Source organism: Limulus polyphemus, unplaced genomic scaffold (genome assembly GCF_000517525.1).
Source record: "Limulus polyphemus unplaced genomic scaffold, Limulus_polyphemus-2.1.2 Scaffold8493, whole genome shotgun sequence".
NCBI lineage: Eukaryota > Metazoa > Arthropoda > Merostomata > Xiphosura > Limulidae > Limulus > Limulus polyphemus.
Genome location: NW_013674103.1, coordinates 21,656 through 27,518, shown reverse-complemented (window position 1 = coordinate 27,518; position 5,863 = coordinate 21,656). Strand labels below are relative to the sequence as shown.

Genomic DNA, 5,863 nt, shown 5'->3' with positions numbered 1-5,863 from the left:
CATTGCTCAACATCATGAAAATTAAACCTTATTTTCAATAAGCAATCCTGAAAAATATTTGGGGGTGCTTAACTTTTTCCAGGTGTATAGACAGACAGGCCAGAGGGTGGTACCACATAATCTTAGATTACATACTTCAACCACTAGCCAAATTACAATTATAATTATTTCAAGCCAATTGGAAGTTTCTGTATCACCTGTTTAAATAGGCCACATTCCTAGGAGTCCACACAGAAATCAATACATGCTAGCTTGAGACTTACAAAAGTTAAAGCATATAACCTTTACCTGTGTAAAAGGATTAGTATATGTTTTCAATCGTGCAACATTTGATAATTATGGATGGGACTAAGTAACTACATTCAGAAAGGGTATGGAAATTTATAAAAATTATTTTAACACACTTGAATAAGGATATATTCTATGCAACTTATAGAAGAGTGAAAAAAATATATATTTCAGCTATAATGTATAATATATTGCTTTCTTCACAAAAACTTTATAAGAGTGTTTGCTGAAGCTTTATAAATCATCTTATGGGACACTTTTTAAGTGCTATATACAATATTTGTAGCCTTGCTTCCTCAATGTCAATTGGATGTATTATTTCTAACAAAATAACCTCTAAAAATATGGAATTTTTTAAATGTCATGAACAGTACATATTATTAAGATAATAAATTGAAATACATGACTTTTTATCATTACTTTTACATTTTCGTAAGTATGTTGAATGAAAATCTTTTGATCCTTACAATATAATATTAATATTTATTTTTCCATTTCACTAACACAATGAACCTTAGGTTTACTTTTATGCCAGAGAACGATTACCCCCCCCCCCCGATAATAGCCTAAATATCTTTCTTTACTTGTATTTTTTAAGGAAATAAAAACCTTATTTTTGCAAAGATGTCTTTTCAGCATTAGTTGTGCACAAAAAGAAAAACATATATGAAGATAAATATAACTATTTACATATAAAATCAGAATACCTTTAACAAATATATTGTATAATCAAAATTCTCACTCTGATCTTTTATTCACAGCTTACCAGCTGAAACCATTTTTTCTGGTTTAGAAGCATCTATATATTTACAAAATGTTTCTCCATTCAGTGATTTGGTTTCCAATTGTAACATCTAATTATGAACGACAATTTCTGTAGAAATAAAATACATTCAATTCAATAAAAATTGTTTGATAATCTACAATCAGTATCATCAACCGTCACACTTCATAAATATGTATTTTAAAGCAACATTTAATACTGCACATTTTTCAATCTGAAATAGGTTTTCTAATAATAGGTGGTAATTTGTAGGAAGAGAAAGCAGCTGCAGTAAAATCTGTATCATAATGCTTTTTAAAATAAAATACTTTTAATGGTTTTGAAGAAGAAAAACAACAACAAAAGTTAAATCTATGAGATAAGGTAAGAGTTTTGAAAAGAATTCAAAATGTTATCACTGTAACTCTTTCCATACAAACATCCTTTTCCACATATGTCACAAGGTTTTACTTAATTACATTCAAAATTTAAAGTACTTTATTATCATGGTATACAAATAAACTTCGCATCAAAACATAGCTAATAATCCAACTCTTAGTATTATATAAGTTATGATTTCTTAATTGTATAATGCAATAATAAAAAAAGTCTTAAATTTTCCCTAGTATGAGAATTATGACATTTGCTTTCTAGGTATCTCCTCTTCTCTAATAAATTTACCACCCCTTCGAGAAATACAATATTTAACCTAAGTTACTCATAATATTGTCATTACTTATGGAAAGCATAAGTTTTGTAGTTTTCAATCTTATTTGGTTACAGAGCCATAAATCAGACTCATCTTACCATGTCCACCTGTGACATCATCTCTTTCACAAAATTGCCAATAGTTCTCATTGATGTTTAATACTATATTATTTATAACCAATAGAAAGCCAAAGTTTTAATCTATCAAATGACATTTTATATTACATTGTTTTCTGTAAAGAAAATTGTGTAGTTCACTTTCAGTTTAAGCTTTATTCCCACAAGAAACACATCAATGAGCTTAGATGAATTTTTTAGAGCTCTTTTGGAATAATTAGAAAGCCAGAAAAATTGTGATAGTTTTAAGACACTACCTGCTTTTTGTACATTATTATTCTGTATTCATTGGTGCACTTTTTAATTAAATAAAAATATATTTATTGTTATAGTACCATTAGTATAAAAAAGTAAGTTAAGGTGCATTGATAGTTGACAGCAAAAAAAAAGAGGTAAGTACTATATTTCTTGTTTTTCATTTATATTCTTTATTTATTACTATACAAGTAATTAAAATGTACAAATTAGAAACGTTTTAGGTAAGATTAGGTAAAATAAAAACAAGTAATTAAAAACTGTCATAAGGTACATTTGCAAGCAACTTGTGTGGCAGGAATATTAGTTAGACACAGTTGAAAGAGCAATAAAACAATAAAATTCAAGTAGAAACAAATGTATACTGCTACAAGTTTAAAGTTATTTAGGATAAACAAATATAGTTTCATGTTATAATCTGAACTCATTCTAGAATGAAAAAAGGTTATTTAGATTTTTTTTGGGTTACAAAGTCTGTTAAATTGACCAGCTTTGTGTAAAGATATGGTAGAGAAAATAACGTTTTACTGTAAAAAATATTCAAAATATATTTAGGATGTTTTGAGATTACAGAAACGAAATTTGAGGTTTTTCAGATGAAGTATTTTTAACATGAAGCACTTTGTGTTCAGAGCAGTCAACAATTTGATTTCATATATTTACAGAGAAATATTTAATAAAAATACTTTATTAAATTTCTGATTTTTTGTCTACAAAAGACTCTTAATGTTTTCTTAAAGCTAGTGAAATTTCATGAAGATACATAAAACATATTAGAAGCTATAGTATTGGAAACTATAAGATTAATTTGGGATCATGAACTCAGCCGAGCTTTTAGCAAGAGGATTAGCAATAGAACTGCTGAAGCAAAAAACAAAGCAGCCAAGACCATATGGAAAGCTCAGCTGTTCACCATGAAAAGTAAACTGAACAATCCTTATTTTCCAAAATGTTCTTATGATTATTTTGCACTAAAGTAATGTGTGAAGAACTCCTGTGATACACTACAATGAGAAAGAATAAGTTGATGCAAGTTAATTTAACTGATAAAGGTATTTTCTTAGGTCTGTGGATGACTTGGTGTGACATGTTTGTGATGCCCATGAAATACCATCTTGATGTTTATTCATTAAAATATTGGATTCAGTGACTGAAACTGCAATCATTTTTAGTGTACAGAGAATGAAAGGGAAAGAAGTTGAATTTATTTGTATATTTTTACCATTTTCCAAGAAAATGTCCAAAATGAATGATTATTATATCTCACGAGTTCCTCAAGTACTTTTTAATACAGAAATTCCTGACATGACACAGAAAGGAGAAAAGAACAATTCTTCATTAACTGCAGAAGGTGTATTTTGTTGAACTTATCTGGAAATCTATCATGTATTTCAAACTAGTGTGAACGTCCAGAAATGGTGCACAGTGCCCAAACTTTCTTTTATGTACTCTTTTTATAAGTCTTAGAGTTCATTTACAGTTATTAATTGGTGTGGTATATTCTCAAACAGTTTGAGAATTCTGTAACACTTTTAAACATTAAACTTTTTCACATTTCTTTTAACATTTTAAACTTCTTTGCAGTTTATTTGCAATTTTCACTTAAGTTTGATTCTCTATATTTTTAGTTAACTTGTCTGCCTAATTAGCATATACAATTCTACTTACATGCACAAATGTTCACCTATCACCTCCTTTCACCAAGTTCTTTTCCAAATGTTTTCTTCTTCTCTCATTTTTCAGCCTTTGCTAATTTAACATTTTCTTCTGTTACTTCTTATCTGGTTGGTCTTAGCTTCTTTTGTTGTATTTTAAATTCAACCCTATGTTCCAACTATATTTTTAATATTTTTCTTTTGGTTTAGTAGTAGTATACAGCATTGCTGTTTAATATTAACAGTTATTATTTAACATTTAGGGTTACTAATAGGTCAGAGCTTAGTAAGTGTTTCAAAATAAAGCCTAAGGCTATGTTTCAGGGTGCAACTTCACACAAAACTTAAAAATCAGGATTTTGTTTGAATTGCTAATAGATGTGAAATTCTGTATAAATCTGGTGATACAGTACTTTAGATACTCTTGCTTGGATTGACTAAATATGATTTATAATATAGTACTATAGTCAGTTGCTTTTTGAAAGTAGTTTTGAGTTTTGATTCATTGTTCCTGGACATTTATGCTCAACACCCAACTATCCCATCCTTTCAAACTTTCTCATCTGAGTGTTTTGTTACATATTTAAAAAAGAATATAGAGACATAGCTGATTGAATGCATCACATTAATAGTCATGATATTTGTGTTCCTTGTTTTACACAGTCTTGGATTTTCTGAGAGTTACGCCTTTATATTTTTTATCTACTTATTCTAAGATAATTTCATTAAGTCTTTACCAGTCTTGCTCAATAACACCCTTTCCATCACTACTTAATAAAAGTTGAATTAGATCAAATACTAAGCCTTAGGAGAAAAGTATTTTGGGGGAAAATGTTTTCCAGTTTTTTTCTGTATATTGTTTAGTTCACATGTAAGTTTTAATACACATTTAATATCTTGAAAATATAATTTTTCCTTTTTAATTTTAATGTTAACCTTAATTTCATTTAAACTCAAAAATACAAAAATTTAAGCTATTACAAAACATTCAAAATGCATGTTGTTCTTCTGATACCTTGGAAAAAGTTTTCAAGTTTATTATGTTTCATTTTTATACATCCTTCTTTGCTTTCATTCATAATTTTTATAATTACTAATGTAGTTTTTCCCTACTGACATTATGATTGTTTGACCCACTTTGGGAACAACAAGACTACCTTACTGGTTTGCCAGTTCTTCTGAGTGATAGTAAAGTTAATTCATAAAAAATAATAAACATTCAGTGTTAAAAATAAATAAATAAATATACAATATTGTGCTATTAATCCTTACCCTGATTCTCAGTTGTGAAAGACATATTAGGTCGTCAAGAAATTAATGTCACTTTTTTTTAGATGAAAAAACCCAAAAACGTATATATTAAAACAAAACATTTAGTAAATGAAAGTCTCCATTCTTATCGATGAAGCTTTTTCCATCTTACAATCAGGTTGTTAATGCCCTGATTAAATAAATCACTTGGCTTTGAAGCAAAAAACATGTCAATATCCTCTTTAACACCTTCCACAGTTGCATACATTTTCCCATTAAGATAGTGTTGCAGCAAACGAAAATAATGGTAATCTGATGGTGACATATCTGGTGAATATGGTGGGTGGGGGAAAACTTACCAATCCAACTCCATAATATTGTGTTGCATCAAACTTGCCACATGTGGACATGCATTGTTGTGGAGAAGAAGAACACCTTTCCGACTGACGAGTGAAGGGCGTTTCTGATGATAGTCTTGATTTAAACATTCCAGTTCCTGACTATAGATCTCTGCATTGATAGTTCGCTGTGGATTGAGGAGTTCGAAATAAATTACTCCTTTGATGTCCCATGAAATGCAAAGCATCACTTTCTGGGGATGGAGTTCAGGTTTTGGGGTCGGAAGTGGTTTTTGTGTAGAACTGAGCCATTGTTTTTGGCATTTAATATTTGCATAGAGAATCCATTTTTCACCGCCGGTGACAATTATGTCCAAAAATGGTTCACACACATTACGCGCCAAAAGAGACAAAGCAACGTTCACATGTTGGAAACAATGATCATCGGAGAGTTTGTGAGGCATCCAAACACCTTCTTTATGGAGTTT

At 29.4% G+C, this 5,863-nt stretch overlaps 2 long non-coding RNA genes across 3 annotated transcripts in view; one reads left to right on the top strand and one right to left on the bottom strand.

Moving 5' to 3' along the window:
- Positions 1-741: 741 nt before the first annotated feature.
- LOC111083185 overlaps positions 742-5,863 on the bottom strand; it is a 10,603-nt gene continuing 5,481 nt past the window's right edge. For both annotated transcript variants that reach the window (XR_002608851.1, XR_002608852.1), the window contains exon 4: positions 742-1,162. This is a non-coding gene — a long non-coding RNA (uncharacterized LOC111083185). The remainder of the gene's footprint in view (positions 1,163-5,863) is intronic.
- The window catches only part of LOC111083186, a 3,326-nt gene continuing 1,265 nt past the window's right edge, over positions 3,803-5,863 (top strand). Inside the window, exon 1 of the long non-coding RNA XR_002608853.1 lies at positions 3,803-3,934. This is a non-coding gene — a long non-coding RNA (uncharacterized LOC111083186). The remainder of the gene's footprint in view (positions 3,935-5,863) is intronic.